Below are 13,881 nucleotides of genomic sequence, written 5' to 3'. Positions count from 1 at the left end.
GGATCCCAGGATGAGGACCTCCGTCTTATCTGAGTTCAGTTTCAGGCGGCTCGTCGTCATCCACTCGGCTACCTCTCTCATCCCCTCGTGCAGGTTGGCTCTGGCGGTGGCGGGGTCGTTGGTCAGGGAGAGGATCAGCTGGGTGTCGTCGGCGTAGGAGATTATGTTGAGGTTGTGTTGGCGTGCGATGGCCGCGAGGGGGCTCATGTAGACGTTGAAGAGAGTCGGGCTCAGTGAGGATCCTTGTGGGACGCCGCAGATGACTTTGGTGGCCTCTGACTTGTATGGTGGTAGGCGGACTCTTTGTGTTCTTCCGTCGAGAAAGGAGACGATCCATTCCAGCGCCTTCTCCTGGATTCCGACGTTGCTGAGGCGCTGCACTAGGGTGCGGTGGCAGACCGTGTCGAAAGCCGCGGAGAGGTCTAGGAGGATGAGGGCCGCTGTTTCCCCGTTGTCCATCAGGGCTCGGATTTCGTCGGTGGCGGCGATGAGGGCGGTCTCGGTGCTGTGGTTGGCACGGAAACCGGACTGTGATGGGTCGAGGGATCCACTCGTCTCGAGGAAGGCGGCCAGCTGTTTGTTGACGGTCTTCTCGATGACTTTGGCTGGAAACGGGAGGAGCGAGATGGGGCGGTAATTCTTGAGTTCGGTGGGATCTGCTGTAGGTTTCTTCAGTAGAGCGCTGAGTTCGGCGTGCTTCCAGCTCTCGGGGAAGGTGGCGGTGTCGAATGAGGTGTTGATGATGTCCCGCAGGTGGGGTGCGATGACAATGTCGGCTTTGTTGAAGACGTGGTGAGGGCAGGGGTCGGTAGGAGATCCGGAGTGGACGGAGTTCATCGTGTGGACGGTGTCTTCGGTGTTGACCGGGGTCCAGGCGCGGAGGGTGGTGGTGGGTGGAGGTCCTGCGGTCGTGGCGTGCGTCGGTTGAGTGCTGAAGCTGTCGTGTATGTCCGCGATCTTGTTGTGGAAGTAGGAAGCGAGGGAGTTGCAGAGGTCTTGCGAAGGGGTGATGTCGTTGTTTCCGGCGTTGGGGTTGGAGAGCTCTTTCACGATGTTGAAGAGTTCCTTGCAGTTGTGTGCGTTGTTGTCTAGTCGGTTTTTGAAAGCTGTTTTCTTGGCGATGCGGATCAGTTGGTGGTGTTTCCGGGTGGCGAGCTTGAGGGTGGTCCTGTTGTCCGGCGTGGGTTCCCTTCTCCAGGCTTTCTCGAGGGCTCGGCAGTCCTTCTTGGAGCTCTTGAGTTCGTCGGTGAACCATGGAGCTCTCTTACTGCCAGGTCTGCTGGGCGGGGTCCTCAGTGGGGCGAGTTCGTCTGTGCAGTTGCTAATCCACTTCGTGAGGTTGTCGGCGGCCTGGCTGGGGTTCGCTGAGCTGGCCGGAGGGTGCTGGCTCAGGGAGGCGGCGAGCTGGTCGGCTGTGATCTTGTTCCAGCTTCTTCGGGCAACCTGTTGCTGTTGGTGGTTGGTCGTCGTTCTTCTGAAGGTGAAGTGGATGCATCTGTGGTCTGTCCAGTGGAGTTCTGTGGCGTGGCTGAAGGTGATGTCTCTGCTGGATGAGAAGATGGCGTCGAGTGTGTGTCCGGCGAGGTGGGTGGGGGTGGACACCAGCTGCTTGAGTCCAAGGTTGGCGAGGTTGTCGAGCAGGGTGCTGGTGTTGCAGTCGTTGTTGTTCTCCAGGTGGAAATTGAAGTCCCCCAGGAGGATGTAGTCAGCGGAGGGGAGGGCGTGCGGGCTGACGAAGTCGGCGATGTCCTCGCTGAATTGTGTGCGTGGTCCCGGAGGTCGGTAGATCAGGGTGCCTCTGAGGGTGGTCTTCGGGTCGGTGTGGATCTGGAAGTGCAGGTGTTCGGCAGAGGGTGGGGTGTTGTCGGTGCTGGTCGTGATGCGGATGGTGTTCTTGTGGATGATGGCGATGCCTCCTCCCACCTGGTTGGTGTTGCGGTCCTTCCGGGTGATCTTGTAACCTTCAGGGATTGCGATGGCGATGTCGGGCGCTGAGGAGGCGTTCATCCAGGTCTCCGTGATGAAGGCGACGTCGGGGGCTGTGGTGTCGAGGAGGTTCCAGAGTTCGATGGCGTGTCTGTGGACAGAGCGGGTGTTGAGCAGGATGCACTTGAGGTGGTTGCTGCTGGTGCTCGGCTTGGCGGGTGCTGGTGTCGGGCAGGTCCCGATGCAGGTGAATTTGCAGGTGTTGCAGCTGAAGGGTCCGTGGGTGTCTCGTGGGGTGGCTCTGCAGCATCCCGGGACTCGGCCGGTGTTGAGTGCGATGAGGGTGGCGGCGGTGTACGTCAGGCGGGTCGGTCGGGGTCCTCGTGGGCCAGGGGTCCTGGCACTGGGCGCGGTCCAGGCGCGGACGGGCGTAGACGGGCTTACCTTTGGCGCACCTTCGGCGCACAATCGGCGCGCCCGCTGCGCGTGACCGCTGCGCGTTCGCACGGTCGCCATTTAAGGCCAAGTGCGCGGGTGGGCGGAGCAGCTGGGAGGCGGGAGCGGGGAGGGAACAGAAAGAAAAAAGGGGCGGGGTCAGCGGTGGTGGCGGGAGCGGGGAGCGGGGAGGGAAGGTGGAGGGCGGCGAGGTAGGCGGGCAAACAGGAAGGAAAACACTATCACGGGCAAGAAAACAGATTAAAAACCAGGCACAGAAGGGAAAATAACAGCGTTAACACGGGCCGAAACTGACAGGAGAAACAGGCACAAGTGTCGAACAAAACAAGAAAAACAAATCCAAAACAGACAACAGCCGGGAGAGCCGGCAGCGAGGCAGGCAGCGAGGCAGAGGGCAAGGCGATGGGGCACACGCAGCAGCTGGTGGCCGTGCGGCGCGGGGGTGTCCCACAAGTGGGTCACACTCACCTGCGTCGCACGGTCGCCATTTAAGGCCAAGTGCGCGGGTGGGCGGAGCAGCTGGGAGGCGGGAGCGGGGAGGGAACAGAAAGAAAAAAGGGGCGGGGTCAGAGGTGGTGGCGGGAGCGGGGAGGGAACTCTGACGTATTGACACAGCTGTTGCTGCAACTGAACGGAAGCATCCAGGCAACGCACGAGCAACAGGATCAAGTACTGCTGAAAAATATGCACAGGGACGCTTTTTGTCACCGTGTGTCTGCACTAAAACTGACAATGCGCATCCATCTTTCTCATGTACATAGAGTGTAAAAGGCTTCATATAATCTGAAGTACCTAAAACTGGTGCTGAATAAAGAGCTTGTCGTAATCACATTCATCTGTCCATGGGAGGGGCATTGGAGTATCTTTGGTCAAAAGTGCTAGCAAGGGTTTAACAATATGTGAAAAACCTAATATCCATTGCCTACAAAAAGAAGTAAGACCAATGAATGCACGGACATTTTTCTGAGTAGAGGGTACTGGTGTGTCTAAAATTGCTTGAATGCGATCTGATGTAAGTGCACGGCCCTCCTTAGACAGAAGGTGACCTAAGTAGGTTACCTTCGGTCTACAATATTGCAATTTCTTTCGTGACACTTTGTGATGATGTAAAGCAAGAAAAGAAAGCAAGGACAAAGTACATTTTTCACGCTGTTCAGGGGTATCGGCTGCCACGAAGATATCATCAACATATTGTATGAGAGCCACACCTTCAGGCAAAATGAAAGAATCAAGTTGTCTTTTTAATGCTTGACTGTAAATATTAGGACTCTCAGTATAGCCTTGAGGAACTCTACAAAATCTATACGATCGATTATTCAAAGTGAAGCCGAAATATCGGCTATCAGGATGAATAGGGATCGAAAAGAATGCATTCTTCAAGTCTATCACAGAGAATGTAGTTGCTGTCGGAGGAACCAAAGTAAGAAGTGTCATTATGTCAGAAACCACGGGGTATTGTGGTACTACAATCAATAATGAATCGGTAAATCCTAGTGTCAGTATCTTTTTTCAGAATAGGAAGAATCGGACTGTTACAAACATTGTAAGGAACTTCTTCAACAACCCCCACTTCAATGAGATCATGGACAATACGTATGAGTGCTTCTTCACCTTCCTGTGAAATTTTGTATTGAGGAAAACGTGGCAGCACAGAGCCCTCCTTGACACTAATATGTACTAGTGGAATAACCATTTGCCCTACATCAGTGTCTGAAGTAGCCCACAAAGTACTAGGGAGTGAAGCTAATGCAATATCCTCTTTAACAAGACATGCTCTCTCCGTCACAGGATGGTTGTCATTCAAGATAACACGTACACCTTCTGGAGAACATCGTATCGTAGCCCTGAAATACTTGAGCATATCAAGACCCACAATATTGTCTGGTGTATTCGGGGAAAGCAAAAATGGACATGGAGCAGTAAATTTATCAACATGGAATGCAAGTGGTTGTGACAGTGGGCTAAGCGAAGGTGTTCCATTGAAACCTATCGATGTAATGGTTAAGCAAGACAGGGGAGCCCTTGGAACCAATTGTTTAGACAAGGCGCTACGAGTAGCTCCAGTATCAACCAGAAACTGATCAGTAGAACCCAAAACATGTGCTGTAACATAGGGACCCCTCTGATCTACTGGAACTTCAACTGATTCCTTACCCCATCCTAGGCAATCCTATGCATAAGCAGAATCTTGAAAATCAGATGGCACATAGTCAGACATTTGATATTGGTTCCTTCTATCAAAAGTGTTAAACCCATCCTGCCCACGTATATTCGCATCAAACCTAGCACGATCACCTGTGCTTCCTCTAGGCCCTGAATATCCTGAACGATTTCTCATTTGTCCCCAACCACATGGACACTGCTGAGCACGCAGTTCTGGACAATCGGAAGCCCAATGCCCAAATTTCTTACAGTACGCGCACTGGTCAACAGACAAATTCGAATGAGTATAAGAAGGGAAAGACGAACCATAAAATCCACGTCCACCTCTATCACTACCTCTAAAAGGCGGACCATAAGCCTGAGCCAACATAACCTTCGTTTTTAATTCTTTAGTCTTCTTATCCTCATTAGGCTGTAGGCAATCTCCACTTGCTCATCTCTTTATTCCTCCAACAGCCCTCATCGTCCAATGTTCCCTCCTCAAACAATTGCTCAAATTCTTTCACAGAAGCAGATTTCTGTATGTCTAGTACTTCTTGTCCAGCATCATGCCAATGTTCAGCTTGTGACTTCACTACATACATAGAAGTAGTGCTTCGCTGCATTGCAGTCTCACGAGCTACACGGTCTGCAAAGGCATTGCCTTGTCCTGCCTTATCAGTCACTTTCTTGTGTGCACTAGACTACACAATAGCTATTTTCTTTGTATATGTCAGTGCAGTCAAAAGATTATGTACTAGTTCCCCGTGCATTATCTGCATCCCATGGGACGTAAGAAAGCCTCTTTCCTTCCAGAGCAGGCCAAAATCATGGGCCACTCCAAAAGCATAGCGGCTATCTGTATAAATGTTCACACACAAATCAGTGCTAAGCTCACATGCTCGTGTCAAAGCTATTAGTTCGGCTGCTTGATTCCTGGCGTTCATAATACTTAGCCATAGTCAAGAGAGAAACCGGAGAAGAGGTAGTCCATGAACTCTCACTGGCTTTTAGGCGACTAGCTATTCCTGGCAACAGGTTTGCGACATATTTATCGACAAACAGATGTCTGCCCGCGTCATCTGTCAATGACTGGCCACTAAAATCGTGGAATGATTCTTCAAAGCATGTAAAGAAATCAGAGACCGATTCATCTGCCTTTTGCTTACAAGATGCTAAAACAGTCCAATCTATCTTTTTAGGGGGAATAATCGTTTTTAACTTAACTAATATAGCTGCGGGAAGATCTATAATTAACCGACATGGCTTTTGTGCGGGTTCCCTTTCTACATCCATTTTTTCTAAGTCTTTCCATAACGCCCCAAAAGCTGCACGATCATCAATTTTACGAACAGTTCTCCACATATCAGGCGGTAATATCAATCCGAAAAATAAATCAATATCAGGCAAAATCATAGTACAAGAGCTAATAGCACCCTCAACTTCCTCATAAAAAATGGCTGGATTTTTCCACGGATCAGGCAATGCAGTTTTAAGTGCCATGACATCCGTCCTATTCCAAGGAGTGTAAACCCAATTATAAATAAAATCACCCTTTGCATCGATAGAAGCCTTATCATCACTTGTACCCATTCCTTTAGGAGGAACATACAAAGGCGCGGCCTCCCGCATAGGTTTCGCATGAACTATCATAGTCTTATCTGTTCCGAAGATAGAAGCTTGTGCCATGCCGGTCTGAGATGTCTGTGCAGCTACGTCTGCAACCTTTTTCTCCTCTCGCAAACGGACTGCATCAACACGCAGTTGAACCAAAAGCCTGATTGTATCAGTCACCTGGGAGAAAACAAAAAGACCATCACGCATTTGCTTACAATTATCTGCTACATCTTCGGGCTCTAACTCCTCAGAATATTTCCTAAACAGCTCAAGGACTTCTGCGGCGAACACCTCAGTAAAATACAGCTGCTCCCTTTCCTGCCACCCTTTCATTTCATACTATCTAGAAGTTCAGAGGCGGGGGCAGTGCTACGAACTGCTTTACGAGCAGCAGATCTAAGCTGGGACGCACGCTCAGCGGTCAACATAGAACGAGTTTCTCGTGCCTTCTGTTGCTCTGAACCGGAGTCCTCATCTGACTCATGAGGGGCAGAAGGAACAGTATACGGATGTGGAGGACGATCTAATAATAAGAAATCATCTTGTGGTTTATTAAGTATAGGATAAAGGGCCCGCCGAACAGCGTATTGGCCAGTTACCTGTAAATTGCGCTCCCTATCTTCTCTCTCTTTTAACTCTTTTATTTCTTTGTTTTTCAACTCTGATGCTTTCGCATAAATGTTCTTTCGCTGTTCTTTTTCAATCATGGCTTGCTCACGCTTCATTCGTTCACGCACTTCTTTCTCCCACATTCGTACACAGTCAAACATATCTTGCCTAGTCTTTCGCTTAAACATACATTGTTCCACATACTCAATCTTTCATAAATCAAATGACCCTTGCATAGGCCAACGCAACTCAGGATCCTTAAGAGTGTATTTATTCCATAATGTGCCGTACATTATAGAAGAAAGACCATACTTAATATACATATCCCTATTTGGCGTCCCCTCCGGGGGGGCCGGTTGTGCTTCATCGAGTCTCAAACTGGTACCACTACAAAAGCAACACATCCTATGAAGTGTGCTAAAAACAGGCATGCCAAAAATAGTGCAGAATATGCAGTATTATAAGCAAAGTAGCACTTAAGGTACCTTTAGTACGATGTGCCGTTCAAATCAATTCAGATAGAGAAAATTCTCCTCATTACCTGCCTATATAAATTGCAATTTATATATGAATCCCGTAGAAATCCAAGTTGGCCCACACAAATTCCAAAATACAAAAAAGCTGCAGTAAGTGTTACTAAACTACCTTACCAATCCCAGGCATAAAAACCAACAGCATGCGCCGCAGAACGACTCTTACCAATCACTTGGTGTCCAGGTTCCAACTGCCAAGTTCTAAAATCGACCAAATGGTCACTGCACGGCGAATCAACAGAAGAGATCTCAGTCGAGGACCGGCACCACCTGGATGGTCAGATCAGAAAGAAAGGAAAAACGCCGTGGTTGCCAAGACTCGGGTCTCATCGGGCAGCGATCGCGTCCAGAGCGATATTCCAATCCTTCATCACGACCAATCCTTTGGGCATCCGAGTCGCCGATGAGCCCCACTTGTCAGGCGCTAATTTGTCCGAGTAAGCCTCAGCAAGGCCTACCAGTGCAGGGTTCGCCCTTCTCTGCACAGAGTCCTCAGACCAATAGGAAGAAGTTGGCACAGAAACTGGAATAGAAAATACAAAGTTTAATAAACCTCATGAGGTGGAATTACATTTACACAGCACCCTTCGGTAATGCATGAAGTAGCACACCGAACAGAAGGAGCATGGTCCTTTTATACCCACACAGAAGGCGGTACAAGCACAGAAGATGGTTTTATGTACATATAAGGTCATATAGAAATGCACAGTCGACAAGTAGGAGGAGTTAACAGTTTGCCAATGCTAGGAAACACATCCTGACAGTTACATACTACTAACAGCTGCAAGGACAGCTGCAAACTCAACTGGGCATGTGCGAAGGTGGAAGAAGCTAAATTTAGTTCGTTTCTAGGCAGATTACAAGAGCAGTCAACACTGAGGGAGGACAGAGCACATGGTGAGCATGTGGCAGTACATGACAAACAAAATGGCTGCCAGAAATACAAAATGGATTCCACAAAATGGACAAGATAGCCTCTAAATACAAGATGGATTCTGCCAATGCTAACCCAATTGCTACCAATTTACAACAGACTCAGTGGCCATCTAGGGAAACCTACCAAACCCACACACTTCTGAAAGCTAGACTCCCTGGGGAGTCCAGTGAGGTATGGCTTGCGTGGATCCCCAATATTTCCCTACCCAGAATCCCCCGTACCCGGCACACAATAAAAAACCATTGCAAGACGCTGCCCAGTTATTGGCTCTGGGTTCCTCGGATTCTTGGTGAACCTACAATTCCTATATATCCCCACAACCAGAAGGGTCCAGCGAATGTAACGGTATATTGCTTTTAAAAATCTGTCATACTTAGAAGTTAAGGTGAAAACATTTGCACAAATGGCTGTTTTTTAAACTCATTTTTTAATTTTCCAATTTTCAGCTGTTAGTTTTTATAAAATACCTTGAAGGATTTACACAAATGACCCTTTAATGAATTCAAAATGGTAACTACTTTTATGAAATGTATAGCTTTCCAGGGTCCAATATTGCTTTTATACCCATATCTACCATTAACTGGAAGGTGGGTGAAAGCACAAAAATAGCACAAATAGGCAATTTCCCCGTAAAATTCCAAAACTGTGTAAGAATTTTTGGTTTTCTGACATAAGTCTGTCAGTCCCTGAAAGCTGGGAAGATGGTGCTTTCAGCACCACAAACCCTTTGTTGATACCATTTCAAGGGGAAAAACACTGATGCTTTCTTCTGCAACATTTGTTTCAAATGTTTCTGACAAAACTCAAATGTAGCTGTATTTTGGCTAATTTCTGGTTCCCCTCCAGGGAAATCAACAAATCCTGGGTACCTTTCAAATCCCCATGATGTTGGAAGAAAAGGACGCAAATTTGGCGTGGATACCTTATGTGGCCAAAAAGTTACAGGGGCCTAAGCGCAAACTACCACAAATAGCCAAAAAAGGCTTAGCATGGGGGGGGGGGGGAGGCCTAGCAACAAAGGGGTTAAACTAAACTGATTTTACAGTGTTTTCATATCTTTGAATGGCTCCAAGATGCACGACTAGCCCTTAGAAAGCTGAACACATAACTGGTCTCTTATCCTGAGTCTTACTGAGTGTCCATTATATATTCCTATCAGGAACCTGAGTCTGAAAAATGTGGCCATATGAACAATATCAATTACTACAGTCACATGGGGGCATATCAACAACAACCGGCGATAATTATCTCTAAGCGCACTTTGCGCTAGGATAATAATCGCCGGCTAGCGTGAATTTTTATCGCTGAGATAGCGTGCTATTAGCAACGCTTATCTCAATAGCGATAAAAATCCTCACGCTAACAGGCTAACGTGAGATTATCGCTGGAAACCCAGCGATAATCTCACGTCACCTTGTTGATAGGGACAGGCAAACTTAGCCATGATATCCTCCTTCCATAGGATATCATGGCTAAGTCTGAAAAATACCAGACGTAAAAAAGCAGCGTTAACCGCGGTTAGCGCTGCTTTTTTTGTCTCTAACAGGGTTAGCGACATTCTTGATAATAGGAGAAATGTCGCTTAGCGACATTTCTCCTATTATTTTACTCTGGAATGCCCCCTTTGCATCTCATTAGAGATGCAAGGGGAAGCGTAGAGTAAAAGGGTGCTAACATGCAAATTTGCATGTTAGCACCCTGTTGTTGATAGGGCGCTAGTTTTATCTCTCCTTTTTTGGCTTTTAAAGCCAAAAAAGCAGATATAAAGCCCTTGTTGATATGCCCCTAACAGCGCAGGGCTTTGGAGATTTCTGTAAACATATGTTGGTGCTTAGATCCTCCCTAAAGTAACTTCAAAGTTAATAGGAATACAGCTAAGCTAGCCTCATTAAATTAAAATGCAAACTGCACTGACCTTATCTCCGAAGACATCATTAACTAATGAGCATGGCTGGGTTGTGTGCTTGTTTTATTTCGCTCATTCATATTCATCGTATTAGTATACACGTTGTAATAATAATATTTACCATTTTTTAGAATAAAATCATTTTTTTTAAACCAATAAAAGAAAACGACCAATAAAATTAATCACACAAAAACATTCGTTAATTCATTCAGTTAAAGTTGCTTAACGTGATTGCAACGTTGCTTAATAATAATCCCAGCCAAATCTACTGTGTCATTCCCTACTTCGAAAAGGAAAGGATTAAATACCACATTACTGTAGGGCCACCCCATTTCACCCTTCTTTCTTTATCTTCCTAATTCTCCATGCTGTCAGGCTGCATTCATGATACTGCATACCTTTTCTGTGACACATTCATCAAAATCACTTAACCCAAATTTAACAGCCTGGTTTTCTAATCCGGTATTACTATGCAAAGGATTGAAGTACGAAAAAGGCATTCCCAGAGTCAGATATGTCTGTCAGAATAATGTAAATGGTTTTTCTAATCGACTTTAAATGCTGAAGTTCTTTTGCAAGATAGATTTATGCTGTTTGTAACTGGATACATTTGAATATCATAAAGAGATTTATTCAAATTATTGACTATTAATTGGACACCACATTTTTAAAATTAATATGCTTGCAGGAATGTGGATTTTTAAACCATGGGGTAAAGAGTCCTTTTTCTTGAAATGAGCTGTGCCTGAGCTCCCACACAGTCAAAACACTACTTCAAACAAGTAAAAACTTACTCTTGTTAGACTGGCACAAACAGCAAGAACCCCTTAATGCAAACTGTACATGAAGGCAAAAAAAAAAACAGCATCAGATTTACGAAATAAACCCAGTAAAAGTCACAATCTAATTTAGGTAAAAAGGAAATAACTGAATGAATAAAAGTACACAAAAAAGAAGCAAATCTTACGAAGAGCTCACAAATGACACACTGGCCTGCTTTTTGCATTGAAAGCAGTCTATGGATATTTAATTTAATTCCACCAGTTCACTGGTTATAGTTATTATAAAAGACAACAGAGGGGCAGAAACACCATAATAAAGCAAAGGTCATCTCTGCAATAAAGATTATGAAGAGAAGAGTACTGTTTTTGTGATTGCTATTAAGGTGCCGATTACGATCCGGTAAAAACCGGGTACGAACCGTCGGTCGGAGCGTTTTCTCCGTCCGACTCGTACCCGGTCGTAAAACCTTACAAACATGGAATTACGATTCGCACGGAAACACCATTTCCGTACGAATCGTAAAAAACACCGACCGATGAAAATATACATACGAATGTGATCCGGGAATGCTGCGACGTGACGTCGGGACGTTTTCAGGCAGCGTTTCACGACCCAGGAAGTACGATTCGAACCGACAGCAGTCCGGACGGCAATATTTTCACGGCACCCAAAAAGTGCCGGAAAAGCGAAATACGGCACGAAACGACCAGAGTAGGTGGCCCGGTATGCGCCGTACCCCCCCCCCAGCCCCCGTATGTACGCGCCGACCCCCCCAGCCCCCGTACGTTCGAGTCGTACCCCCACCCATGTATGTACACCCCTGTACGTTCGAGTCATACCCCCACCCGTGTATGTACACCCCTGTACGTTCGAGTCGTACCCCCACCCGTGTATGTACACCCCTGTACGTGTCGAACCCCCCGTGTATGTACACCCCTGTACGTTCGAGTCATACCCCCACCCGTGTATTTACACCCCTGTACGTTCGAGTCGTACCCCCCCGTGTATGTACACCCCTGTACGTTCGAGTCGTACCCCCCGTGTATGTACACCCCTGTACGTGTCGAACTCCCCCGTGTATGTACACCCCTGTACGTGTCGAACCCCCCGTGTATGTACACCCCTGTACGTTCGAGTCGTACCCCCACCCGTGTATGTACGCCCCTGTACGTTCGAGTCGTACCCCACACGTGTATGTACACCCCGGTACGTGTCGAACCCCCCGTGTATGTACACCCCTGTACGCGCTGGGGGTACGCACCGTACATACACGGGTGGGGGTACGACTCGAACGTACAGGGGTGTACATACACGGGGGGTTCGACGCGTACAGGGGTGTACATACACGGGGGAGTACGACACGTACAGGGGTGTACATACACGGGGGTACGACTCGAACGTACAGGGGTGTACATACACGGGGGAGTACGACACGTACAGTGGTGTACATACACGGGGAGTACGACACGTATAGGGGTGTACATACACGGGGGAGTACGACACGTACAGGGGTGTACATACACGGTGGGGGTACGACTCGAACGTACAGGGGTGTACATACACGGGTGGGGGTGCACATACACGGGGGGTACGACTCGAACGTACGGGGGCTGGGGGGGGGTCGGCACGTATGCGGGCACATGTCTCCTTGGTTGCTATGGGAGTTCGGTGCGGACGGTGTTTTTTCCATACGGTTGTAACATCGGACGCACGGGATGGATCGTGATTCCGCGGTCGGACTTCACTTTTCACGATTGTACGGTACATCGTCCGTGGACGTGTCGGACACATTTTCCGACCCGAGGACGTGTGGGGAATTCTTCCCAATGCGATTCGTATGGACTTTTTCCCATGCGAATCGTAATTGGCAGTTTGTACGGCACTTGTACGATTCGTACGGTAAAAATACCGGATACGAGTCGTACGGGGAATTTTTTTCCCGGATCGTAATCGGCACCTAAGTGTTTTTTCACCACCATGAAAACCGTGGCAGAGAGGAAACAAAAGGGGTTCTTCAGGGGGACACAAAATGTACCCCGTGTGTGCATGCACAACAGTTCCTGCACGGCATGGACTTTATAGTCCATGCCGTGCAGGAACTGTTTTTGATGTTCCCATTGCGGTGCCAATCTTCAGGACACCGCCGTGGGAACGTCCAAAAGAAAGCCCACCACACAGGATGAAACTCCTAATCTGGAGGGTGGTCTGACCACAGCTTTGGCGGTGCTGTCGCGCGCCGGATCCATCGCTACCAAAGTCGTAATCGGGCCTAAAGTAAGGAAATACAGTACAATATTTTCATGCATTGGGAGGATTTATTGGTCTGAAACGATTCATTGGTTGATGCTATCATCAAGGATGGGCCTTGAAGGGTGAGCTTGTCAGGTGTGCAGATTAATTCTTTGACTGCAGCACTGTCATTGTCAAAGTGTTTTTTACCAGTACTGAAAAATTTGAAGTGCTCGATTAACCACTGATTTAACATTTCTATTTCTTTAGGGAAGCTTAATAGCCTGTAAATAAATTTAGCACCAAGAATTATGGAAAATAATTCACAGTTATACCTATGCTCTCTGAAATAGGAGCTTTGAAACCACTGGCAACTTTACCGTTCACTAAAAGCACATATTCATGTAATATATTTTCTGTGTCCATATTCTCTACGTACACACATATTCATATGTATGTATACATATATATTTATGTATATATGTATATGTATATATATATACACACAATTTATTATTATTATTAGTTTATTTCAGATCACAAAGATCCATCAAACCACAGTAAAACAACAACACTCCTCAGTAATAAATAATCACAAAAATGAAAACACAGAAGTCATAGATAATAAAACTAGTAAAATAATATATATGTATCTATATATCCTCTGAAGAAACTTAGCATGATTGCAAAGAATGAAACGTGCACTCCAGGATTCTTGATTACAAACCTTTTAATCTTTAGGC

Source organism: Triturus cristatus, chromosome 4_1 (assembly GCF_964204655.1).
Source record: "Triturus cristatus chromosome 4_1, aTriCri1.1, whole genome shotgun sequence".
NCBI lineage: Eukaryota > Metazoa > Chordata > Amphibia > Caudata > Salamandridae > Triturus > Triturus cristatus.
This window is presented reverse-complemented; position numbering follows the sequence as displayed.